This window comes from Oncorhynchus tshawytscha, linkage group LG08, assembly GCF_018296145.1.
Source record: "Oncorhynchus tshawytscha isolate Ot180627B linkage group LG08, Otsh_v2.0, whole genome shotgun sequence".
Taxonomy (NCBI): domain Eukaryota; kingdom Metazoa; phylum Chordata; class Actinopteri; order Salmoniformes; family Salmonidae; genus Oncorhynchus; species Oncorhynchus tshawytscha.
This window is the reverse complement of record NC_056436.1, coordinates 23,883,843-23,911,402: the sequence shown is the minus strand read 5'-3', so window position 1 is coordinate 23,911,402 and position 27,560 is coordinate 23,883,843. Positions and strand designations below refer to the sequence as shown.

The 27,560-nt window shown below is 42.2% G+C and overlaps 2 protein-coding genes across 3 annotated transcripts in view; both read left to right on the top strand.

The window, feature by feature from the left end:
• Positions 1 to 7,348, top strand: part of LOC112256772 (fermitin family homolog 2) — an 80,379-nt gene extending 73,031 nt beyond the window's left edge. The window contains exon 19 of the mRNA XM_024430259.2: positions 7,200 to 7,348. The gene's annotated coding sequence lies outside the window, so the exon portion shown is untranslated. The remainder of the gene's footprint in view (positions 1 to 7,199) is intronic.
• A 4,734-nt stretch (positions 7,349 to 12,082) lies between these two features.
• The window catches only part of LOC112256774 (syntaxin-binding protein 6), a 119,313-nt gene continuing 103,835 nt past the window's right edge, over positions 12,083 to 27,560 (top strand). The window contains exon 1 of one of the 2 annotated variants that reach the window (XM_024430270.2): positions 12,083 to 12,356. The gene's annotated coding sequence lies outside the window, so the exon portion shown is untranslated. The remainder of the gene's footprint in view (positions 12,357 to 27,560) is intronic. The other variant, XM_024430271.2, reaches the window with a different exon arrangement.

The window sequence follows — 27,560 nt, the reverse complement described above, 5'->3', positions numbered from 1 at the left end:
TGCAGAAGTAATATGGTGGACAGCTATCCAGTTTAACTATCAATAATGGTCGTTATGAAGGAAAGTAGGCTATACAAGGAAAGAAATACAAATAGTAGTACACAGCTGTGATATTTTAAGCTCAAGGAGGTGTTTTGTTGACCTTAGGTCACAATAGGCCTACTGTAGTGAAGGTCAAAACGTGGGAAATCTGGTTTTTCTGGTTTTGCTCAATTAAAATGGAATCAAATTGCAGCACTGGTCAAAACACTTCCTCCTCCCCGCAACCACACTTTCTTTAATTAACTCTTGTTTTTTTCTAATCAAATGGGGACATGATTAACTTTAACAAGTGTTTTATGTTTCTCACTGGCAACATGTAAAGCTTTCTTCCAGTTTAACATCAGTTCTTCGCTGCAATGTGGTGCCCCACTATTCAGTAGGCCTATACTGTATGTAATTGCTCTGCAATACATGGAAATTCTCCCAGATGTGTTTTATTGTGATCATGTTCAAACTCATTTGTGAGTTTATATTGGAGTGCAGATTCTTTCTGATAAACATGATTTCTATAACATAGTGGGATATCTAGCACCTGCACGTAGCCAGTGTTTGTATGTGTACATACTCTGTCTTATTTCTTCCGAATGTGGTTGTAAAGCATACTGGACTTTCACTCTGAACATTGTTATCTTTAGGAATGCACAGTTGTATTGCCATACTGAATATGATCCAATTCTGCAAGCTACAACAGAGCTTAATTACTTCAAGTGAGTGTGGTGTTTTATAAAAATATTATGATTGGGTATTAAACTGAGACGTCCTCGAGCATGGAAATGGGTCGACAACATGCAGAATACAGGAACAGGTCTCTGAAAACAATGTTTTTGTCACCTTTTGGTTTTTCATCATGCAAGTCAGATCACAACCCAGTTGGTGACACAAATAAATGGTTTGGCTATGGGGTAACGTATCACAGACATTCAGCCTGGCTCTCTCCTTTTTAAAGTCATTAAATGGTTGGGAGATTAATGGCTTCACACACCAGCTTACTGTTCACTTCACATAGGTTGACTTGAATCGTAAGAAATTGATTTGTGTATGCACACACACACACACCATCACACACACCTCCCAGTTCTGTTGGCAATGCAGAGTGACTTCTTGAACAAACTCCATCTCTAACAAGAGCCAGTAAAGCACTCTGGTGAAATCAAATAAAACATGCTGTTGTTTGATGTACTCCCACTGTTTGGTTCAAAGAGGTACACAACCAAACACACAGTGGAAATAAAGCCGTTATCCGCTGTAAAGTATATATGTGAATATTACATGCAGATCTGATGTCCTACTCTCCCACCCACCCATAAAATACCTATGTTCTCATGCATCTGATGTAATCATATTTCACTGCAATGACCACGATTTCAACTCATCATACTGATTGAATAAACAACAAGCCACATGAATGCCCTGCTTGAATGGAGCGTTTGATCAGTCAGATGACTGAGCGCTGTGTGTGTGTTGAGAGGATGTGCGGGCAGCCATCTGGCTGCATGGGGACATGAGAGGCTAGGAGCAGAGCAGAGGGTCCGGCCATTCTGCTACCCCACTCCCTGTTTACCCTGCTCCACAGGGACTGGGGTGCCTTGTTCTCCCTCCTCTCCCTCCACACCCTACTCTCCTTGAGCCCAGCTCCAACACAGTGATGTCATGGGGAGGAAGGATGTTTGTTTTCCACTGTGAGGTGTGTGTGTAGGAGGGGCAAAAGCAGGCTCAGGGTGATGGAACCCAGAGAGAGGGAGTGATAGGGTCTGCAATACTGCTCCTTAACCTCTCACAAAGTTATATAAAACAGATGGATACAGTGGATCAGGATTTGAATTTCCCTGCGGTATCGGCAGCTGTGGCCGTCAATGACCCCTTGTGTGGCCCTCTAAAAAAAAGTGGCCCTTGTGCTGAATATAATAATTATAATTCCCTTCTCCCGGCTGCCAATCGGCGTAGCCTCCTCCGAAGCACCTCTCACTCACATGGCTCTCACTCAGATATCTCAATTCTTGTTAGCCAATGCCCATGATGTGATCGGATCCTTCTCACAGGCATCACAGCTCCGAAGTAGGCTACAAGTGAAGACAGACACATTGGGGATGTAACGACGCGCAACCATCTTATTGAATTCCGAGCCGCATATTGTTGTGTTAGAACTATCCACATTTTACTTTTTGTCAGCCAACAAGATGAGTAAAGAACAGCAAAAGCACTAGCCTATGTACATTTACTATCCCCCATAGTACAAAAGTTGACCTATTCCAGGGATCATTAACAAGATTCAGCCATTGGCCGATATTTGTTCTTGAGCAGATGTTCAGAGGGCCGGAACATAATTACAAATCATTTGCAAACTGCAAATTGACCACAAGAAGCGAAAACGGATATAATGAAGTAAAACCCTGACCTTTTCTATTGGTCAACTTGTACTTATCGGACAGTTATGGGAAGTGATAGATCCCAAAATAATACAACCACCACCATGCAAAAAATAAATACAAGCAATGAGGCTGATGCAACAGAACGTTTAGCTTAAAATGTTGATCAACTTTTGGGCGATTTCTTCACATTATAAACGCAGCAAATGTTCCAAAACGCAATTCGTGGGAAAACATCATTCTCAAAAGTGCACCGCAACTGAGAGCGGTTTCATATGACAGAGATGAAAATATCCTTCAGAAATGTAGATAGAGGGAAGATCTAAAGAAGCAACAAGTGTGACAGAAACATGAGAGAAACAGGCCCTACTGGTTTCAATGGCATATGAGGAAGGTGTTTATGAAATAATCCCCTTACCATTCCTGTAGTTGGAACATGGTACGATATGCCTCATAAAATGTCAAACGCCCAGGTTTTAAACAATTACGTTTATGGTTGGTTAAATAGTTTCAAAATGTTGACTGACTCCACTCAGATTGCAAGGTAGGTGATGTTGCAGTGCACATCAAGTACTGGCCTTTCTCTCCTATTAGAACAAACAGTGTTTCAAGTATGTTGACTGAATCAAGCCTTTAGATATGATTAATGATCCTACATTATATTTGTCAGACATGACTGGCATTTAGCCAATATATATACAGTACCAGTCAAAAGTTTGGACACACCTGTACTCATTCCAAGGTTTTTCTTTATTTTTACTATTTTCTACATTGTAGAACAATAGTGAAGACATCACAACTATGAAATAACACATATGGAATCATGTAGTAACCAAAAAAACGAATCAAAATATTTTATATTTGAGATTCTCCAAAGTAGACACCCTCCACATGTCAGAATCATTCTGGACATTACAGGTTGTAATCACCTATCAACTACACTTCGACCTGTAGGCTAATTATGTATGTACATGTGAACTCAGCAAAAAAAGAAATGTCCTCTCAATGTCAACTGTGTTTATTTTCAGCAAACTTAATGTATAAATATTTGTATGAACGTAAGATTCAACAACTGAGACATGAAGTGAACAAATTCCACAGATATGTGACTAACATAAATCTAGTAATGTGTCCCTGAACAAAGGGGGGGTCAAAATCAAAAATAACAGTCAGTATCTGGTGTGGCCACCAGCTGCATTAAGTAGTGCAGTCGATTTCCTCCTCATGGACTGCACTAGATTTGCCAGTTCTTGCTGTGAGATGTTACCCCACTCTTCCACCAAGGCACCTGCAAGTTCCCGGACATTTATGGTGGGAATGGCCCTAGCCCTCACCCCCCGATCCAACAGGTCCCAGACGTGCTCAATGGGATTGAGATCCGGGCTCTTTGCTGGCCATGGCAGAACACTGACATTCCTGTCCTACAGGGAATCATGCAGAGAATGAGCAGTATGGCTGGTGGCATTGTCATGCTGGAGGGTCATGTCAGGATGAGCCTACAGGAAGGGTACCACATGAGGGACAGTGTTGAGATTGCCTGCAATGACAACAAGCTTAGTCCGATGATGCTGTGACACACCGCCCCAGACCATGACGGATCCTCCACCTCCAAATCGATCCTGCTCCAGAGTACAGGCCTCGGTGTAACGCTCATTCCTTCAACGATAAACGCGAATCCGACCATCACCCATGGTGAGACAAAACCGTGGCTCGTCAGTGAAGAGCACTTTTTGCCAGTCCTGTCTGGTCCAGCGATGGTGGGTTTTTGCCCATAGGCGACGTTGTTGCTGGTGATGTCTGGTGAGGATCTGCCTTGCAACAGGCTACAAGCCTTCAGTCCAGCCTCTCTCAGCCTATTGCAGACAGTCTGAGCGCTGATGGAGGGATTGTGCGTTCCTGGTGTAACTCGGGCAGTTCTTGTTGCCATCCTGTACCTGTCCCGCAGGTGTGATGTTCGCATGTACCGATCCTGTGCAGGTGTTGTTACACGTGGTCTGCCACGGCAAGGATGATCCGTTGTCCATCCTGTCTCCCTGCAGCGCTGTCTTAGGCGTCTCACAGTACGGACATTGCAATTTATTGCCCTGGCCACATCTGCAGTCCTCATACCTCCTTACAGCATGCCTAAGGCACGTTCACACAGATGAGCAGGGACCCTGGGCATCTTTCTTTTGGTGTTTTACAGAGTCAGTAGAAAGGCGTCTTTAGTGTCCTAAGTTTTCATAACTGTGACCTTAATTGTCTACTGTCTGTAAGCTGTTTGTGTCTTAACGACTGGTCCACAGGTGTAGCCTCCTCCGAGGCTAAACATCATTGTTTATGGTTCATTGAACAAGCATGGGAAACAGTATTTAAACCCTTTACAACGAAGATCTGTGAATTTTTACGAATTATCTTTGAAAGACAGGGTCCTGAAAAAGAGAATTTACATACAAGTTTTTCTTTTCAAATAAATTTAATTGGCTATTTTGGTTAATGGCCTTAGTGCCCTGGCAGATGGCCTTGGTGCCCTGGCAGATGGCCTTAGTGCCCTGGCAGATGGCCTTGGTGCCCTGACAGATTGGGCACCCCTTGAAGGTCAAATGGCCTTGCCCCTAAAACCATGTAATTCCAGGCCTACAGTGGATAGATAGATAGATAACAACCATGGCAATTTCTTTTTGTTCCATCTGACACATCCACATAGCCTCTGCCCAACTGAAGATCAGTTTGGTCTCTGTGGTGTGGTGTCCAAAACACCTATTAACAATATCTTACAGAATTGAGCAATAACCGCTCTCTGTTTTTCAACTTATTGAGAAATCCTCTCCTTCAGTTTGAGTGATAAGTTGAGCTTTTGTGTTTTGTTTCTTTCATCGACTCCACTGCCCAAATCCAAGTCTCCCAAGAGACACACAGCTGCCCAAATCCCAGTCTCTCCCCAGAGACACACGGCTGCCCAAATCCAAGTCTCCCAAGAGACACACAGCTGCCCAAATCCCAGTCTTTCCCCAGAGACACACAGCTGCCCAAATCCCAGTCTTTCCCCAGAGACACACGGCTGCCCAAATCCAAGTCTCCCCAGAGACACACAGCTGCCCAAATCCCAGTCTTTCCCCAGAGACACACGGCTGCCCAAATCCAAGTTTCTCCCCAGAGACACACAGCTGCCCAAATCCCAGTCTCTCCCCAGAGATACACAGCTGCCCAAATTCCCAGACTCGCCGGCAGAAATACCTAATGCCCCTCTCTAACCCCCTAGACATAAGGTGGGTGCAATTCATTATCAGGTAGAACAGAAAACCAGCAGGCTCTGGACCTCGTACGATAATAGTTGAATACCCCTGCCCTAGACTCTCTCTCTTTCTATCACACTCACACACACACACACTTATTCCACATGGGAGAAAATATGATTCCTTAGTTTGAGTCTGTCAGAGTGGAGTACCATAGAGACATACAGTAACTCTACTATATCCCTGTCGTTACATTGTACTGTCCCAGTTGGCTCAGGGATAGAGCAGCAAACCTTTACTATACAACATACAGCTTAAAATTTACTAGCAATAATAAAGCCACAGTAAATCATATTGCAGAGGCATGAACAATAATAAAGTCAGTCTCAGTAGACAGACTCACTGGGTCAAAATGTGAATTTATTCAACGAACGCAACACAAAACCATGTAAACTATTGGAAATTGGTCCAGGGGAAACTTTGAAGGCCAGAGAAATATGGAGCATTCTTGTTTTATTATTTTGTTGTGGTATGCTAAGCAAGATTTAATTTCAAGTCTGTTATTCCTTTGGGTCAGTGTATTGGTACCAGCTTGCACTTTTCTTCTCTGTGGTTTCCAGTTTAACATAATCCTACTACAGATCCAAACCTGCCTTAGTTCAGTTCTATCACTGCAAACGATAAAACATATATTACATATCTAGGACTATAAGTGCTTGTGCTCAGCACTTTATATCTGAATCACTGTTATTTCGCTCAGTACATTTACACATACCCGGAATTTGACTTACTGAAGTGGCGCTGCCAGCAAAACCTGCCTAACAAACAGCCGTACTGCAAGTTCATGCTGAGCCATTGAAAAGCAGATGTGCCTATGATAACCCTGTAGATTTGTTCTCGATCTGGTTTCCATGTCTGTCACCTCACCACGCACGATGGCACCTGTGACTGGCCCAGCATGCTGCCTCACTGCCGGGGTCCATTACTGTGGTTCCGCCCTCGGCTTACCCAGACTTGTTCTTCTCTCCCTTTCATTTAGGAGAAACGGAAGACATAGCAAAACACCGCTACCGGCGGCTCCCCTCGCCTTTATGACGGCTTCTCTTGCCTTCTCAGCCACTATCTTCTTTTCTTCCTCCCTCGCCACTCCTCTTGCCTTCTCGGCCACTAACACCCCTCCTCCCTCGCCAGTCCTCTCGGCCTATAACACCACTCCTCCCTCACTGTGCCTCTCGCTTTCTCGCCCACTATCACCCCTCCGTTCGCCGCTCCTCTCGCCTTCTCAGACACTCCCCCCCCTCAATCCTCCCTCGCGGCTCCTCTCACCTTCTTGTCCACCATCACCCCTCTCATCGCACCTCTCTCCTTTTCGGTCACCATCACCCCTCCCTCGTCACTCCCTCGCCACTCCCATGGGTACCAGTGAGGAAGTCGACTAAACCATTCCATTGTTTCTGCAGCTACCTCCCTCTATCATGCAACATTGAAATGTGTTCTACCCTCTTGTGGCTTTGTTTATAATGACTCTTGTCACGGAGTGAAAATGAAAGTCATGTTTGAAATGTGTTCTCCACAGCGCAACTCCATGATATACCTCCCGCCACCACAGCACACCCTGCCTTCACGGTGCACCTCCTGTCTTCCCTGCGACCCCTTCTGATAGTTCTCGACTCCTCCAGATGAGCCATTCCGGCAGCCATAGAGACCTGGCCGTGTGGTGCTGAAAAGATTTGGCATGGGTCCTCAGTTCCTCAAAAGGTACTACAATTACAGCTGCACCATCGAGAGCATTCTGACTGGTTGCATCACTGTTATGGCAACTGCTCGGCTTCCGACCGCAAGGCACTACAGAGGGTAGTGCGTACGGCCCAGTACATCACTGGGGCCAATCTTCCTGTCATCCAGGACCTCTATACCAGGCAGTGTCAAAATTATCAAAGACTCCAGCCACCCTAATCATAGACTGTTCTCTCTGCTACCGCATGGCATCGCCAAGTCTAGGTCCAAGAGGCTTCTAAACAGACTCCTGAACATCTAATCAAATGGCTACACAGACTATTTGCATTGCCCCCCCCCCTCCTCCTCTTTTACACTGCTCACTGCTGATATTCTCTGTTATTATCTATGCATAGTCACTGTAATAACTCTGCCTACATGTACATATTACCTCAATTACCTTGACTAACAGCTGCCCCTGAAAATAGACTCTGTACCGGTACCCTGTGTATATAGCCTCGCTATTGTTATTTTACTGTTGCTCTTGAATTATTTGTTACTTTTATATCTTATTCTTGCATTTTTGAGGTATTTTTTAATATATATTTTTAACTGCATTGTTGGTTACGGCTTGTAAGTAAGCATTTCCCTGAAAGGTTTACATCTGTTGTATTCGGTCCATGTGACAAATAAAATTTGATTTGATTTGATGTCTGCCTGGACTATTTTGGGGGCAACCAACTTTAATTTTTTAAACCTTTGTGTGAGTCTTAACACTCAATCGACCAACATGGTAATCCATCAAAAGATGCACCAAACTGGGAAAACAAACCCACAGTTACGAAGGCAACTTCAGAGCAAGATGATGCTAAAGATGGTGATGACAGAGCTCCAAAGGATAATTTGGCTAAAGGCTTTGCGGATATTTACTGGCTCCTGGAAGAACTACAATAAGAGAAGAACTGCCATACCTCCCTCTCCACTTCCACCTTTCCCTGCACTGGCCAGTCCAGCACAACCTTGGTCCAGGACTGGCGGATGGACCTTCCTTACACTACCTTCTCGTTCCTTCCACTCACTTCGGCTCTTTTCACCTTCTCAGTGCTAAACACACCACCTGCCACCCGATGTGGCATTTCTACAAGCAAAACTTCAACCAGGTCGCATGGATGACTCGGCTCATTGACTGAAGTGCAACTTGGCCAGTCCAACGTGGTGCCCTTCTGGAGCTCTGGTACCTTGCCTGGACCAGCGGTGACTTGTCAGAAAGTCGCTGTTTCCTGCATAATTCAACATGGTAACTACAACGGCAAATGTTAGCTAGCTATTGCGTTACCTAGCTAGAGTTGAATTGTATATTAAATTATTAAACCACAGCTTTAGCGTTACCAAAGGACTCAGGACGCGACTTGGACTTCGAGGTCTAGCGACATGACTACATCACTGCTCCCATGTCATCCCCACAACCAGTGGTGATTTTAGCATGTACATCTTGGTGGGGCAAATAAAAAAAATTGGGGGGGGGAGGGTGCATGCCAGCAAAGCCACAACACAACACTAAACAATACATGAATTGCACTAGAACGGTGACAATGATGCCCACAAACTGTTAGGGCCTACATAAAGCTGTCCCAACAGCAAAGTCCCAACAGCAGTCCCAACAACTTACCACTGCTACACCTGGCTATCAGCGGAGCCTTGTCTGGCAGCAAAACGGCCCTGAATGATGGGTCGCCACTACCCACAACAATTGCTTGGCTTTCTCCATGCTGAGATTGGACAGAGCCTCCTCCCACAGGTTTCCTGGTTTACTGCCTTTAAAGAAAACATAGCGGATATGGCTGACTTGCTTAAACAAATCTGGTTTCTACTGACAATTGAGATGTACAAACTATGGCATAAGGGGACGACAAGCGGATAAGAGGCAATCCGTAATTTTGATTAAGACATTAATGAGCGAGCTAGGACGGACGTAGTCAATAACTATTTGTTCAGCACTTTTGAAATGTATAGTGACAGAATTCAGAACATGGGGCGTTCTTGCAGTGTTCTCACTGTACACCAAGTCAGAACAGTCTGATAAATAAAGGGGGCATATAAGCAGACAATAAAAGCTCTTACAATATTCCGTGATTACATTTCTCTAAAACAGGTTATAGGCTACATGTGCACCACCAAGTCAGAACAGTAGGCACAATTAAGAGGGGGAAATAGACCGAATTATTAGGTGGCACATGGGCTGCTAACATCTTACTACACAACATACACTTAGTATTACTTTCTTAGCTACAGTATACATAGCTCCCTGGCATATTACATCATTTCTGCAGCAACATACAAGACATTTTTGGACTCACCTTGTTGTGCTGTGCTCACTTGAACAGGAAGGTGGTGCGGCGGTCCTTCATGGCCAAATTTTGTCAAAGTCTGGCATTTTCTGGATTTTTGGTGGTTTCAAGGCAACTGGGAACTCTGGAAGAAAAACAAGGTTGAATTATGATATCGTCAGTGATCAGCAGGTCGTAGCTCTAGAAAGAGTTCCCGACTTACAATTCTAATTGTACTGGTTGTACTCTAATTGTACTGGGTTGTACTGTTTACAAATAACAAAAAAATCATAAAGTGAATATTACATTTTGACAAGCAGATACTAAGATCCAAATTCAAAGAGTGATTTGGTGCAGTGAACAAATTACTTTGTGAATTTGTTTGTTGTACTCAGTCAATTAAAAACATGAGTTTTGAAACATGAGCCATTTTGGTCATCTATTTAGATTGTTATGCCTAGAGTTGTCAAAATGTACCACACAAATTGAAAATTGAAAAAATTGCACCAAAGTGAGTGAAAAAACTGTAAGCCGGTTCTCCCTGTCTTCAGTGTATAAAAGAAAAACTGTCAGGAAAATAGTTATTAGTTAGAGGTCTCTAAGGAATCTGGTGACTCACTTAGCCAAGCAGAAAATCTGACACACAGCACATTGTGTGGGAAATCCTATAGAACAGCATGCTGTTGGCATGGCTATGGGAATGAACACACCATATCAAGTAAAATTGTATTGGTCACAAACACATATTTAGCAGATGTTATTGCAGGTGTAGCGAAATGCTTGTGTTCCTAGCTCCAACAGTACAGTGGTATCTAACAATTGAAAACAATACACAAATCTAAAAGTAATATAATGGAATTAAGAAATATATAAATATTAGTATGAGCAATGTCGGAGTGGCATTAACTAAAATACAGTAGAATAGAATACACTTATTACATATGAGATGAGTAAAGCAGTATGTAAACATTATTAAAGTGGCCAGTGATTCCATGTCTATGTATATAGGGCAGCAGCCTCTAAGGTGCAGGCTTGAGTAACTGGGTGGTGGCCGGCTAGTGATGGCTATTTAAGAGTCTGATGGCCTTGAGATATAAGCTTTTTCTGGATGGTAGCGGGGTGAACAGGCCGTGGCTCATGTCCTTGATGATCATTTTGGCCTTCCTATGACATTGAGTGCTGTTGGAGGGCAGGCAGTGTGCCCCCGGTGATGCGTTGGGCGGACCTCACCACCCTCTGGAAAGCCCTGCAGTTGCAGGCAGTGCAGTTGCCGTACCAGGCGGTGATACAGCCCGACAACAGGCTCTCAATTGTGCATCTTTAAAAGTTTGTGGATCTTAGGGGCCAAGCCACATTTCTTCAGCCTCCTGAGGTTGAAGAGGTGCTGTTGTGCCTTTTCACCACACTGTCTGTGTGGGTGGACCATTTCAGATTGTCAGTGATGTGTACGCCGAGGAACTTGAAGCTTTCCACCTTCTCCACCAGCAGGCAGGGTGGTAGCTGGCATTTGGGGAAAGAGGGCATGTGGTGTGCACATTGACAACATTTATATAGCCTTCTAGGCTACCAGTCAAAAGGGGAAATGTGAATTTGTGCAGAACTTTGGGCAGTTGCTCAAGGAAAAATACAAACGTTTCCAAGAAGTAATCCAGGCGAAAAGTGTTGAAAACACTGGCTTCATGAAAGTTTATAGCCAACAATTACAAGAAACCCCCCTATGTGAGATATCTACTGCAGCCCTCATACAACTCCTGTTCTGCCAGTCACATTCTGTTAAAGGTCCCCAAAGCACACATCCTGGGTCGCTCCTCCTTTCAGTTCGCTGCAGCTAACTGGAATGAGCTGCAACAAACACTCAAACCGGACAGTTTTATCTCAATCTCTTCATTCAAAGACTCAATCATGGACACTGTTACTGACAGTGTGACTGCTTTGCATGATGCATTGTTGTCTCTACCTTCTTTTCCCTTGTGCTGTTGTCTGTGCCCAATAATGTTTGTACCATGTTTTGTGCTGCTACCATGTTGTGCTGTGTTATGTTGTTGTCTTAGGTCTCTCTTTATGTAGTGTTATCTCTCTTGTCAATATATGTGTTTTGTCCTAATTTATATTTTATTGTTTTATTTATTATTAATCCCAGCCCCATTCCAGCAGGATGCATTTTGGTAGGCCATCATTGTAAACGTCATTGTAAATAAGAATTAGTTCCTAACTGACTTGCCTAGTTAAATAAAGGTTAAATAAATCAAATAAAAATATCAGATTTGATATTAAGCAAAGCAAGGAAATATGGAAGGACATAGCAAGGAATCTAATTCAAAGTTCAACAACTTTAATTCCCTATCATGGCAATCATTTGTTTACTTATGTTAGAGACTCAAATAAAATGCACATTGCATTTACTTAGGGTCTACTCCACGTGACTAGCGGTTTGGAAGACTTGCTGAGAACCTGCTGCTGCTGCTTTTCTATCGAGACTGCAGTTGTTGCTCCGCGAGCGATAGAGACGCTCTGTCTTTCCTTGAAATACGACTGTTGAGCGAAATTAGGCTACTTCCATGTCAAAAACGAAATGCTACCTTTCAATTTGATTAGATAACAGGAACGAATTGTCAAGTAAAAGTACATTGACTCACGGTAATAACCTTTGCTGAGGCTTTGACACTTGGAACAGTGTCAAACGAGAAGTGGTGAGTTACTTGAGAATTACTTTGATCTGTTCTATTTACTCTCGGGTTTTCATAGGATACGAATTTGATATACACATGTATATCAAATGCAATGCAAGTTCAAATGCTGTCATAATGTATCTACGTTTTAGATTTACATTCGTCCAACTATTGACATTCGAGCGCTGAGTCCTGTGTGTGACAGGGTCCGCGTGTTGCTCCGTCTCCACCGTCCGTGTCTGTTACAACAATCATCTAAATATATCCCAGAACTTGCTACAGTTACAGGCTCAACATTTTTTTACGAACTATTGCGCACGTCAAATGATTCATTCAATGGATTATTCAGGATTTGAATACTTAATTTTATGTCAAATATAAATTGCTGTATTATGGTAAATAGTATTTAGGGTTTTATGAAGGCTGAGACTAATTGTATTTCATTGAACGTCTCACTGTCAGAGTGAAGTCTGTTCAAATTATACATAGCAGTAACTATAGAGTCTTGCAAAATACGGCTTCGAACTTCCTAATTTTGACGTCTGAAGCCTTGCTAACAGTTTTGAAGATGAAGCTTGAGCTGGTGTTTTGAACACTAGCTAAAATACATCATTGTTAAACCTTCAAGTAGCCTGCGATCTTATTTCATCATCTGAAACGGAGGCTTTTGTCACAAGCTACACTACATGACTAAAAGTGTGTGGACACCTGCTCGTAGAACATCTCATTCCAAAATCATGGGCATTAATTATGGAGTTGGTCCTCCCTTTTTCTGCTATAATAGGCTCCACTCTTCTGGGAAGGCTTTCCACTAGATGTTGGAACATTGCAGCCAGGACTTGCTTCCATTCAGCCAGCCACAAGAGCATTAGTGAGGTCGGGCACTGATGTTGGGTGATTAGGCCAGGCTTTCAGTCAGCATTCCAATTCATCCCAAAGTTGTTTGGGGTTGAGGTCAGGGCTTTGTGCAGGCCAGTCAAGTTCGTCCACACTGATCTCGACAAACCATTTCTGTATGGACCACGCTTTGTTCACGGGGGCATTGACATGCTGAAAAAGGAAATAAAAGCACAAATAGTGCTAACTTTGCTTCCAGAGGTAGTTTGGAACTCGGTAGTGGGTGTTGCAACCGAGGACAGACGATTTTTAGTGCTACCGCTTCAGCACTCAGCGGTCCAGTTCTGTGAGCTTGTGTGGCTGTGCAGCTGGTGCTCTTAGACTTCCACCTCACAATAACAGCACTTACAGTTCACCGGAGCAGCTTTAGCAGGGCAGAAATTTGACCAACTGACTTATTGGAGAGGTGGCATCCTATGACAGTGCCAGGTTGAAAGTCACTGAGCTCTACAGTACGGGCCATTCTACTGCCAATGTTTGTCGATTGCATGGCTGTGTGCTTGATTTTATACACCTGTCAGCAACGGGTAATGATGAAATAATGAAGGGGTGTCCACATACTATTGTGTGTATATGGAATAGCATGGACAATATTTCAATTAGGCTATACTGCATAAGGCACATATTATGCAGCTGCATGCACCTGTATTGTACAAAGGGACGATATCTCATTAAAACATGTTTCTCTTATTGATTGTTTTCCCGCAAATAATTGTCATACATGTGCATCATGCTAGTTTCATATACAGATGCTTTATAATAAAAACTATATTTTCATATAAACTGAAGCTCATTGTTATGTGCTCATCTGTATATTAAGAAATTAACTGTCATACTATCAAATATCAAAGTCAGGCTATTGATAAAGCAATTCATATGTGTGATTTGATGTGTATGACAGTTGGTTCATACCACCCACAACAAACAAAGGGAAAGCCATTTGAGTCTTCATTGTATGTTTTGTATTTGACTTTGAAAAATATAAAAACCCAGGATGTCCTGTTCATATGAAATTATTGTGTTGAAAGCAGTAATGGGAGGCAGTTTGCTTTTCCACAAGGAAAAACATAATATTTACAGAGCTGATGGCCAGATGCTATTGTGTAGGAGTAACAATGCAACTCTGACAGCTGATTTGAAAAGGGAGTAGGTAGTGCAGTGTGCTTCTGTACCTTGACTACTGCTTCTCTCTCTCTCTCACGCATGCACACAGAGATATTTTCCACATTTTCACTTCAAATACAATAGGGTACCACACAGGATGACCCTATGGAACATTACAATAAGGAGAATGTAAAACTTGGTAGGCTTGGATGGTATACCGTATATACCAGGGTATTTGGAAAGAGCCACGGGATTTATTTTTTAATACCGTCAATTCTGTTAACTATTTCTTTAATGTTTATCAATACATTTTAATATTTGTAGCTACTTTTTAAGTAAATACCTGCAGTCAACTTGTGCAATACGTTAGGAGATAAAGCAGATTACGTACTTCATTTCACCTGCTTCCATAGAGTGATCAGGGATGTGCAACTATAGTTTTCCTTCACAGAAAATACATCAGTGCAACTCATTTGGCAGAAAATAGCTTCATTTTCAACAAATGACAACAAAACTGCAGCTACACAAGTACATGAGCTTACAATGAAAAAGCAATGCTTTTTTCTTGCCACTGTAGTTTTGCAAAAAAATGTATGTGAACCCTTTGGAATTACCTGGATTTCTGCATAAATTTGATCTGATCTTCACAAGTCTCAACAATTGACAAACACAGTGTGCTTAAACTAATAACACACACAAATTATAGTATTTTTCTTGTCTATATTGAATACATAATTTAAACATTCACTTGGTAGGTTGGAAAAAGTATGTAAACTCCTAGGCTAATGACTTCTCCAAAAGCTAATTGGAGTCAGGAGTCAGCTGACCTGGAGTCCAATCAATGAGACGAGATTGGAGATGTTGGTTAGAGCTGCCTTGCCCTATTAAGTTTGAGTTTGCTATTCACAATAAGCATTGCCCGATGTGAACCATGCCTCGAACAAAAGATCTCAAAATACCTAAGATTAAGAATTGTTGACTTGCATAAAGCTGGAAAGGGTTACAAAAGTATCTCTTCCACGGTAAGATGAATTGTCTACATGGAGAAAGTTCAGCACTATTGCTACTCTCCCTAGGAGTGGCCGTCCTGCAAAGATGACTGCAAGAGCACAGAGCAGAATGCTCAATGAGGTTATGAAGAATCTTAGCGTCAGCTAAAGACTTCAAGAAATCTCTGGAACATGCTAACATCTCTGAGTCTATGATATGTGAAACACTATAAAGTAATGTTGTTCATGGGAGGACACCACGGAAGAAGCCACTGCTGTCCAAAAAACCCATTGCTGCACGTTGGAAGTTTGCAAAAGTACACCTGGATGTTCCACAGCGCTACTGGCAAAACATTATGTGGAAAGATGAAACTACAGATTAGATGGAACACACAACACTGTGTGGAGAAAAAAAGGCACAACACACCAACATCAAAACCTCATACCAACTGTAAAGTATGGTGGAGGGAGCTGCTTTGCTGCCTCGGGGCCTGGACAGCTTGCTATCATCGATGGAAAAATGAATTCCCAAGTTTATCAAGACATTTTGCAGGAGAATGATAGGCTGTCCGCCAATTGAAGATTAACAGAAGTTGGGTGGCGCAACAGGACAGCAACCCAAAACACAGAAGTAAGTTAACAGAATGGCTTCAACAGAAGAAAATACGCCTTCTGGAGTGGCACCGTCAGAGTTCTGACCTCAACCCGATTTGAGAGGCTGTGGCATGACTTTGAGTGCAGTTCACACCAGGCATCCCAAGAATATTGCTGAACTGCAACAGTTTTTTTTAAGAGGAATGGTCCAAAATTCATTTGAACTGTTGTGCAGGTCTGATCCGCAACTACAGAAAACGTTTGGTTCAGGTTATTGCTGCCAAAGGAGGGTCAACCAGTTATTAAATCCAAGGGTTCACATACTTTTTCCACCCTGCACTGCATGTGTTCTGTAAAGACATGACAACATATTGTTTATTAGTTTAAGCAGACTGTTTGTCTATTGTTGTGACCTAGATGATCAGATCAAATTTTATGACCAATATATGCAGAAATCCAGGTATTTCCAAAGGTTTCACATACTTTTTCTTGCCATTGTATGCACCAGTTTCAACTGTTCTGCCTGTGATTATTATTATTTGACCATGCTGGTCATTTATGACCATCTTGGCCATGTTCTGTTTTCTCCACCCCGGCACAGCCAGAAGAGGACTGGCCACCCCACAGCCTGGTTTCTCTCTAGGTTTCTTCCTAGGTTTTGGCCTTTCTAGGGAGTTTTTCCTAGCCACTGTGCTTCTACACCTGCATTGCTTGCTGTTTGGGGGTTTTAGGCTGGGTTTCTGTACAGCACTTTGAGATATCAGCTGATGTACGAAGGGCTATATAAATACATTTGATTTGATGGTCATCATATTTCTGATGTTTATCATAGAAAGAATGTAGCCAGCTACATTTCCTAATGTTTTGTTTCAAGTTAACCTTGCATTTTACTAGAGAAAAGTAGGCGGGCTACACTGAGAAAAGTGCCAGAGAGAAGTAGCTACACATCAGTCAGAGTTCTGTCTGCTAATAGAATGCCAGTTTGTGAATTCTCCTCCGAGTGAAGAAGTGCAACTTAAGCACAAAAGTAGTTTGATGCCGAGCAGAAATTACAATGGGAAGCAATTTAGATCTGTGTTTACAAAACGCAGCAAGAGATTTCTTATGCGTTTTTATATTTTTTTCCCAGAAAGAAAAATCAAGAATTCCACTTTAACACGACCCCTAAGTTTAACTTGCTAGTTATCTAAATCAGTTACTGAATAAGGTGATGGAGCACCATATTGTTTAAGCTTTCTGCTGTGTTTGAGAAGTCTAAGCCCTTTGGATGAGTTAAATGTGCCATCTTTTTATTTCCGTGTTTTTTTTCTCCTATCTGTTCTCGTTTTTATGCTCCTCCCCCATCTTCTCTGAGCAGAGCAGGCAGGCCTGTTACCCTAGCGACTCCAGACTTCACACAGACACAGCGTGTACACATGCTGCTTCAGTGCCAGTGCTGTTCTTCCTTCAGACAAGCATGCTTTATTCATTTGCACAATGTCTCTCGTTCACATTCGTTTGTAAATGTCCAAACTCAACAAAAATTACATTCAGTAGCTCCTAACTATATATGTATAACTTGAGCTGGATTGCCTGTATTTGCGATTCATTATTTTGCTAGCAGCCGCCATAGAAATTTGCTATTACTTATGCAAATTTTGTTAGGATTCTGGTAAGATGCCCAATGGTCTTTTTTGCGTTTGTTTTTGCGCCCCCTAAGCCACTAAAACTGTAAATCCCGGGATGAGAGAAGGATGGCGTGACGATATAAATCTTGATACCGCCCAACTTTAAAACGGCTAACTGGTGAACTGAATCTATGGAATACATGTCTTGAAGCACTTGTGGAAACCTTTTTTTTTTACCCTTTTTTTTCTCCCCAATTTTGTGGTATCCTCTTGGTAGTCTTGTCTCATTGCTGCAACTCCCGTACGGACTCGGAAGAGAGGCGAAGATCGAGAACCATGCATCCTCTGAAATACAACCCAACCTCGCCACACTGCTTCTTGACACAATGCATATACAACCTGGAAGCCAGCCGCACCAATGTGTTGGAGGAAACACTGTACACCTGGCGACCTGGTCAGTGTGCACTGCGCCCGGCCCGCCACAGGAGTCGCGAGTGCGCGATGAGACAAGGATATCCCTGCCGGCCAAACCCTCCCTAACCCGGACGACACTGGGCCAATTGTGCGCCGCCCCATGGGCCTCCCTGTCGCGGCCGGCTGCGAACCTAGAGTCTCTGGTGGCACAGCTAGCACTGGGATACCCAGGAGGCCTGGAAACCTTGTTTCGCAGGGCTTGTTGGCCCCTCTCCAAAACCAAAGAACCCAGTGTGTTGCAATTTACTGGTCATTAGTTCATGCAGATGTGCATGTTACTGTATCCTTGCCATCCCACAATATTAGAATGTCACCACTTAAAGCCTAGCGTATTGGATTTGGTAAAATATAAAAAACAATGCTCAATTTTAAGTCAAATTATTATGTAGCAAGTCTAAAAAATATATAAATTAATTAGATGGATACAAAATAATTTCCCTCTGAAAATCCTTGTTTGCCTAGTTCCATAGTGACCAGCTAGAGTTGAAGCCCCCCACAGACTTTACAATTTTAGCTGTCTTATGCCACGATTTTGGTGTCTCAATGTCCAAGTTGTGGGGAAATTCTTAGGTCTTGTCGGACATCTTGACTCGTTCATTATGACAGGGTCTAGGTCGACCGCTTTTAAGTACCACTACGTGCAGTCTTAGGCTCCGTCAAAGTTCTGGTAGTGTCAATTTTTTTGTCTTTATCGTGTAGTGTGTGGCTGGTGTTATGAGTCAATCCCGGTGACTGACCAATAGGAACTTGGCCTTCTTGAGTATGCACACAATAATACGATTATTGTGACTAGTCAGATTAATATAAATTCGATTTAAACATTTACATGCTTTGCAAGAACAATTTCTCTAATCTTGTTTACTTGACACATCTGAAATCAGGCTACCTGATAGGAGTTTGATCAATGCACAAAATCGTCAATCAAAGTATTCTACCACTGCGACCGTGTTATTTTGCAGAAGCCTATTTGATTCTGAATTCAGACATTTTTATACGTGAACTATTTCTAAGATGCATACTTTTAGTTTTTCCAAACTCACTTCAGCCGCTCATAAGCGTAGAGTGAAGCTGGTGCTGGCACATGCACAGATCAAATACATCCTGCAGTTGATGTCGTCTACGTTTGCTGATGAAGCCTCATAAGCCAATCGCAGAATGCGACGACAGAACTGAATCAAATTGTACAATCTGGCCAAGTTGATATCAAGATTTTCATTTGGTGACGTGATAATCTTAAAAGACTGAATCCGACGTACAGTCTGTAAAGGCCTTGAGCTGGAGTTTGTATTTGAGCCAAAGGTGGAAAAAGCCCTTTGGAAAACAATGCATTTAGGATTTATCTGCAATGAGCAATTACCACCCATCTCTGTAGTGCCGAGTCTGTCTGACAGGTTGGGGCCTTGCAGGGCTGCTGCCTCAACCTCATTCACCTCAGATCTTGCTTTCCTTAATACTACTCCTTATAGCATCACTGTTCACCAACCCAAATAACTACAAATGCACACCACACTCCCATGAAGTAGTTTACTGTATAATTTAGGCTACTGGAGCACACCACAAAATTTTGCCTAATCATCTCCAATAACCTATCTATTAATTTACACATGGTGTATACATCATCATTGGTTCTGCATATTCATGCCGAACCAAAACAGCTAGGGCCATTTTAGGTGATCCATTGCTTGAATAATTTGCTTATGTCAGCAGGTTTGGATACTTGTTAGCTTCTATGGATCTTTCCCTTTAAAACTATGTAAACACTGCTTGTAATATTCATATTTGTCTTACCTGTAGGCTAAAACTAATGGCAGCTCTTCTGCAGACCATTTAGAAAGTTCTGTTGACTGTTGTTTTTCTGGTTATTCATTCAGCCCGGCCTTGTCTAGCCTACTGCTCCCTCTCCAAAGTGGTTTATTGTCACAGGGTGCCAGGCTATAAAGAATGAGATCATTTTGGGGGCTTTCTGCTGTGTGATTCATGGCTTCCCCATGTCTGGCTGGCATCATGCAGCCCTCATCTCAACTGCAGCTGAGTCACCCAGTAAAATGGATTAATCCTCCTGTCCGTCCTCCCTGTGCAGAGAGGGTAGAGGTTTATGTGCTTCTGTTCAGTGTACTGTGGCAGAGATATGCCATAACAAAATTAGTTGCAGTGGCAGCTCTAAAGTATACAGGCTTCAGTAATTGAAGAAAACCTTGAAGGAAATGTAGCATTTTATGCCCTTAGATTGGTGTTCCACAAGGGATTTGGCCCAAAAAGTGTATTGTTGCCAAAGAAGAATCCTTCTGTATTGTTTCGAAATAGACTGGGCTGCTGAGTCCATGATGTTGCTTGTTTATTTGCGAGCTCAGGAGGAAAAGGTGTGTGAAACAGAACTACTGTGCATACATGACAGTATGTATGGCTACAAAAGGTCTTCAAGTCACATAGATGTGTTCAGGTTCAGAGTTCAAAGCAACCATGTTCTGTATTATTCACATCATCCTTCTGCTTTAAAATATATCCCCAAGTGTGTCAGTGAGATCTTTTCACAGCATGTGTACTTCCCAAAATAAGACGGATAGCTTTTGTCAACATCTAAACAGTATACATTATAAACCAATATAGAGACCCAAGCTAATAATAATTTACTGAGGATGAGTGGTTTTTTCTTTGTGGTTTTGGCATCTTTACCATCACCCTGTTCCCCTGAGGTAAACGCTGATGCATCATTAGCTGGCACTGACAGCCCCAAGCCAGCAGGGTTAGATGGTGCGGTCACTCTATAATTTTATGTGGGGTAACAAGCACCATCTGTGTTGATGAGGGATCGCTCTTCAAAGTGTTACTGTTGTCTCACTCTTAACCTTTTACACTCGTGGGAATTGGCTATATGGATAGGGATACATTTGAATGTTTCTTACAGAAGAAAAATGAAAACATACACATAAGCATGGTAACAATTGAAAGGGAACAGTTTGGTGATTATGGCAAAATGATTATTCCAAAGTTTGGGACACAACCGTTCACCTGACACACGACTGAATCCAAAAAAGAAAATGTGGGGTAGGTGCAACATAAGACAACACAACGACAAGTGTTTGAATGAGAGGACTAACTGGTGACCACACACGCACAGTTCCTAAGTCATTTCAATGCACATTTATGACACAAAGAAGAGTCTTCAACTATATGGTGCTTTTTGTTATCTCTCCTAGCTATGCAGTCGAGGAACCAGAGCAAGCACACATGTAGTTGTTTTGTTTGGAACATAGCACTTCATCCCCACCATCATACAATTACTGTTGTTGTTTATGCAATCTAAAAACTGCCCATTTATAAATCGCAATCTGGGCAGGAGGGCATCATTTGAAAGCTTGCTATTCTATTGCCAACATTACTAAGGTATAAAATACAATCTTAGTGTTTGGCTTTCACAGGGAAATTCCGACAAATGGATCACAATTATTGTGCGCATAGTAAAGTGGATTCAGATGCGTGTTTTGCTACTAATTTTCTTCACAATGGACAAACATATGTTCATTCTGTTCAGATCAACCCAGAGTGTGATGCCATGTCATCTTGTAACTGTACATCAAACATTGTGATCAGAGACACTGACACTGTATATAACATGAGTTTCATGATATGGAAATGTGAAGTGAAACCTTGGTTGAGGGGGACCCCAAAATTTCTATACAAAACTTATGGGCTCATATGAAAGAGGAGGTAAAATAAATGACATCTGGGGTCAAAGGTTAAAACAGCTGCGTTCTGTGTATCAAGGCTCATGTTCAACACCTGTGTAAGAGCTAAAATAATACCTGCAATGCAGATAGCTAAGAAAGAGTCTCCTAAAAATAAACTTGAAGCCTGTAGAAGATAGCAGTCTTAAAACCTGTTAAGCTTCCCCCCTACTTTTTCGGAAATTCTGTTAAAAATCGCGCAACATTTTGGCGTCCTGCTACTCAGGCCAGGAATATAGTATATGCATATGATTAGTATGTGTGGATAGAAAACACTCAGACGTTTCCAAAACTGTTTAAATCACGGCTGTGACTATAACAGAACGTCTGTTTCATCGAAAAGCGCAGGAAAATCTGATCACTGGAGATGGAAAAAATATCCATGCGCCACTCCCATGAATTGTTAAAGGTGAACCGTAATATATGAGGCCAAGCTTGCAGTACCTACAGCTTCCACAGGGTGTATAGAGTCTCCTCATTTGAATCTGAATTGATTCTTGGTAGATCCGACCAAAGGGAACCGATTCTCTCCGACCACCGACCCGAGGCATTGTCTCTGTGTTTTTCCGGACATTTTTCCACACGGCAGGCTATCGAATTTACATCGCCTCCTGATGATTTTTATAGCTTATTAACGTGTAGTTATACCTAAAGTTGCATTAGAAAGGTATTTCGAAGTGTTTTGTGAAAGTTTATCGTCGAATTTTTAACTTTTAAAAAATGACGTTACGTTATGAAACGCTCTTTTTTTTTCCGTTTTCCACACAGTCTTCATAGATCGATATCTAGGCTATATATGGACCGATTTAATCCAAAAAAGACCCAGTATTGATTATGGGACATCAAGGTGTGCAAAGAAAGAAGATGGTCAAAGGTAATTAATGTTTTATATTTTATTGTGCGGTTTGTGTAGCGCCGACTATGCTAATTCTTTTGTTTACATCCCCTACGGGTCTTTTGGGGTGTTGCATGCTATCAGATAATAGCTTCTCATGCTTTCGCCGAAAAGCATTTTAAAAATCTGACACGGTGGCTAGATTCACAATGACTGTAGCTTTATTTCAATACCAAACATGTGTATTTTAATGAACGTTTGCGTTTTAACTAATACTATTAGCATGTAGCGTCGCGCATGTGCATTTCTAGAGCTCTAGGTGGGACGTCTGCGTCTCAAGTAAGCTCAAGAGGTTAAAGGATTTTTTTAAAGGGTCCAGTGCAGTCCAAATATTTTTTCCTGTATTTTATTTCATATAGCTGATGAAGCTAACACTGTCAGTGTGCATTTGTTTTCAGTGTTATTTCCTGATAGTTGCTTGTTGGAAATACAATCCTTGGAATGTACCAGAGGCCACCAAAATATAGCTTGTTTGGAAAAAATGTCTTCACCCAGGGGAGCCTTACTGGTTACTTTTTCTTCTGGCTGGCTACTCTTAGTTTATGGAAAACACTGCTTGTCATTGCCCAAATCTATTGTGCACTGCATTTTTTTTACCCTGTAAACTACTACTACTAGTTTTTGATTGTTGTAGCCAGCAATTGTCCCAATCACAATCACCCATATTGGCAAACTTATTTCATTTAAAATTTCTCTAGGATAGGCTACTCAACAAAAAACGCCTGCGATAAGTGATCGGTATGTTTGGTGTCTATAATTGTCACTTTATCGTCCCAGCTGTACCCTGACCCAAACTATTCAGTTAAGATTTGTAGTGTTTCTCACTTTGCGTGTTTGTACATATGGGACTAGGTATGAAATAGTGATAGTTCTCACTATTCCAGATAAATCTATGCCACCTCTGTTTGCAGTGAACACTCATCACTTATTTATTTCTCACCGTAGGCCTAGATCCATCAATACACCTGTAGCATGGAGAACGTTTACACTTTTTTTTTTTTTTTTTTTTTTTACATTGTGCAGTCACCATTGTGTAAACCTTCAGTTACTGTAAGAAATCACCTGGAACACATTTCTTAACATTAAGAAAAATCCCAAAAGGAAAACCAGTCTTTTTTTCTCCCCCCATAAAATCTTAATCACTGTGCAACTGGCTCGCCTGCTCTTTCTCTTTGCTAATGATGCAAGGGTGTGGTCAGTCTGTTGCGTGTAGAATATCCTATAGCTTATTCATTGTTGATAGGCCCTGCTTTACTGAAGTTGCGAGACATTGCAAGCCAAGAAATGGCAAGATAAAGTTTGGACTGGGTGATTGGAGGCCCCAGGCAGGGTTATGTCCTTTAACTGTAAAAAATGTATTACCTTTTTAATGTGCAATGAACACAACCAGTTCATCTGATTTGTCAAACAAATCACTTCAAATAGGTTACCTTCGCATGTTCATCAAAAATAATTTCAGCATCCGAACAGTGCACTGCAAACTTTCCTTCGATACACACGTGGCTGAAACTACAGTATCTCACCGGAGAAGGCATCTGAGCGAGTGAAGCAGTGCACCTCTGCCTTACTATATGTAGCCTATGTATCTGTCGCTGTCTGGACAAAATTAGTATGACATGCCATACAGCCTTATTCAAAAATGGATTTAAAAAACCCATTTAAGTCCTCATCAATCTATACACAATAATGACACAAAAAAAAAGGTTTAGACATTTTTGCAAATGTATTAAAAATAAAAAACTGATCACATTTACGTATTCAGACCATTTACTCAGTACTTTGTTGAAGAACCTTTGGCAATGATTACAGCCTCGAGTCTTCTTGGGTATGACGCTACAAGATTGCACACCTGATTTTGGGGAGTTTCTCCTAAGTATTCAGACCCATTGCTATGAGACTCGAAATTGAGCTCCGGTGCATCCTGTTTCCATTGACCCTACCTGAGATGTTTCAACTTGATTGGCATCCACCTGTGGTAATTTCAATTGGTTGGACATGATTTGGAAAGGCGCACATCTGTCTATTTAAGGTCACAGAGTTGACAATGCATGTCAGAGCAAAAACTAAGCCATGGGGTCGAAGGAATTGTCTGTAGAGCTCCGAGACAGGGTTGTGTCGAGGCACAGATCTGGGGAAGGGTACCAACATATTTCTGCAGCATTGAAGGTCCCTAAGAATACAGTGGCCTCCATCATTATTACATGGAAGAAGTTTGGAACCACCAAGACTCTTCCTAGAGCTGGTCGCCCAGCCAAACTGAGCAATGGGGGATAAGGGCCTTGGTCAGGGAGGTGACCAAGAACCCGATGGTCACTGGCAGAGCTCCAGAGTTCCTCTGGAATGTTCTCCCATCTCCACAGAAGGACAACCAATGCAGCACTCCACCAATCAGGCATGAATGGTAGCCGCTCCTCAGTAAAAGGCACATGACAGTCCGCTTGGAGTTTGCCAAAAGGCACTCTAAGGACTCTGACCATGAGAAACAAGATTCTCTGGTCTGATGAAACCAAGACTAAGTGTGACCAAGCGTCACATCTGGAGGACACCTGGCACCATCCCTACCGTGAAGCATGGCGGTGGCAGCATCATGCTGTGGGGATGTTTTTCAGCGGCAGGGACTGGGTAACTAGTCAGGATCGAGGGAAGGATTAACGAAGTAAAGTACAGAGATATCATTGATGATAAACCTGCTCCAGAGCTCTCAGGACCTCCAGCCTGGGGTGAAGGTTCACCTTCCAACAGGACAACAACCCTAAGCACACAGCCACGACAATGCAGGAGTCTCTGAATGTCCTTGAGTGGCCCAGACAGACCCCGGGCTTGAACCTGATCAAACATCTCTGGAGAGACCTGAAAAACGCTCCCCATCCAACCTGACAGAGCTTGAGAGGATCTGCAGAGAAGAATGGGAGAAACTCCCCAAATACAGGTGTGCCAAGCTTGTGGCGCAAACCCAAGAAGACTCTAGGCTGTAATCGCTGCCAAAGGTGCTTTCGCAAAATACTTAGTAAAGGGTCTGAATACTTATGTAAACGAAAAAAAAAATAATAATAATAATAAATCAGCAAACATTTCTAAAAACCTGTTTTTGCTTTGTCGTTATGGGTTTTTTGTGTAGATTGATGAGAAGGAAAACAAACAATTGAATACATTTTAGAATAAGGCTGTAATGTAACAAAATGTAGAAAAAGTCAAGGGGTCTGTATCACTTCATTGCCCAGTGCTAGCGGTCATAGCCTACATTACGTATGTAATATAACCATTTATCTGCATTGTGAAATGACATGGATTTATTTATCGTTTTAATGGTAAACTGGTTTTTAAAAAATGGCAGTTTAAACGTTAAGCAAAATGTTCCATTTGTTGCATCTCTATCACAAACCTGTTGTGGAACATTTCAACTTAGGCCTACACTATCTTCTACATACTCCCACTGAAAAATCTGTATTCTTTTTGGAATAAATCCTATTTCCATCATTTAAAATTCTCATTCCTCTGAAAGGCAACTGTTTTGAAGCTCTCAACATCCTGTCTGCACTCTACTCTGTTAGAGGCACCCCCTCTATATACATACACACACACACACACACGCTCACCCATACTCTAGTTGAGCTAAAGAGTAGCTGTTAATTCCTGTGTTGGGCGTTCTCTAAGGAATATGAATGGAAGATAAGCCCCAGGAATGTGACTCCCCCTCTTATCACCGTCTCGTTGGCTCGATCCGCAAACTGCCATCTGAAAACAACACTGGACACGGCCCAGAGAGCGAGAATCCCAACATCTTGGCGTCCCAGCAGGCAGCGTACGTTCCCATTGTGGGTTGATTAGCTGGAGAGATTCACTGCTAGGAAGCTCTCTAACTTTTTTTCTCTCTCGCTTTCCCTGACTCTCTACCCCTGTCTTAGTGACTTTTTGCATTCAGGTTTCCTATTGTCTTCATATGACTGAGGCCCACTCAAAATAAATCAAGGTTTTCATAGGTTTTATTCATTTGAGAAGAGGAGTAATGAAGAGCATTGTCCTCACTTCAATTGATTGAATTACTGATCCAACACCTTGTATCAGAAGACTCCTTTGTACAGAGATTGGTAGTGCACCAGTGGACTGAGATGGCAGTAGAACAAAGCTGTTTCTGTTTTTTATAGGAAGCTGAACAAGGAAAACCAACTTTCTGCACAGCCATTTCAGGGCATGTGTACACTTTTATAGTACCAGTCAAAAGTTTGGACACACCTACTCATTCAAGGGTTTTCCTTTATTTTTACTATTTTCTACATTGTAGAATAATAGTGAAGACATCTAAACTATGAAATAACACGCATGGAATCATGTAGTAACCAGGAAGTGTTAAACAAATCAAAATATATTTTAGGTTCTTCAAAGTAGCCACCCTTTGCCTTGATGACAGCTTTGCACACTCTTGGCATTCTCTCAACCAGGTTCAGCTGGAATGCTTTTCCAACAGTCTTGAAGGAGCTCCCACATATGCTGAGCACTTGGCTGCTTTTCCTTCACTCTGCAGTCCAACTCATCCCAAACCATCTCAATTGGGTTGAGGTTGGGTGATCATTCTCCTTCTTGGTCAAATCTCTTACACAACCTGGAGGCGTGTTTTGGGTCAGTGTCCTGTTGAAAAACAAATGATAGTCCCAATATGCGCAAACCAGTTGGGGTGGCGTATCGCTGCAGAATGCTGTTAAGTGTGCCTTGAATTCTAAATAAATCACAGACCGTGTCACCAGCAAAGCACCCCCACACCATCACACCTCCTCATCCATGCTTCACGTTGGGAACCACACATGCGGAGATCATCCGTTCACCTACTCTTTCTCAAAGACACGGCGGTTGGAACCAAAAATCGCAAATTCTGACTCATCAGACCAAAGGACAGATTTCCACCAATCTAATGTACATTGCTCGTGTTTCTTTGCCCAAGCAAG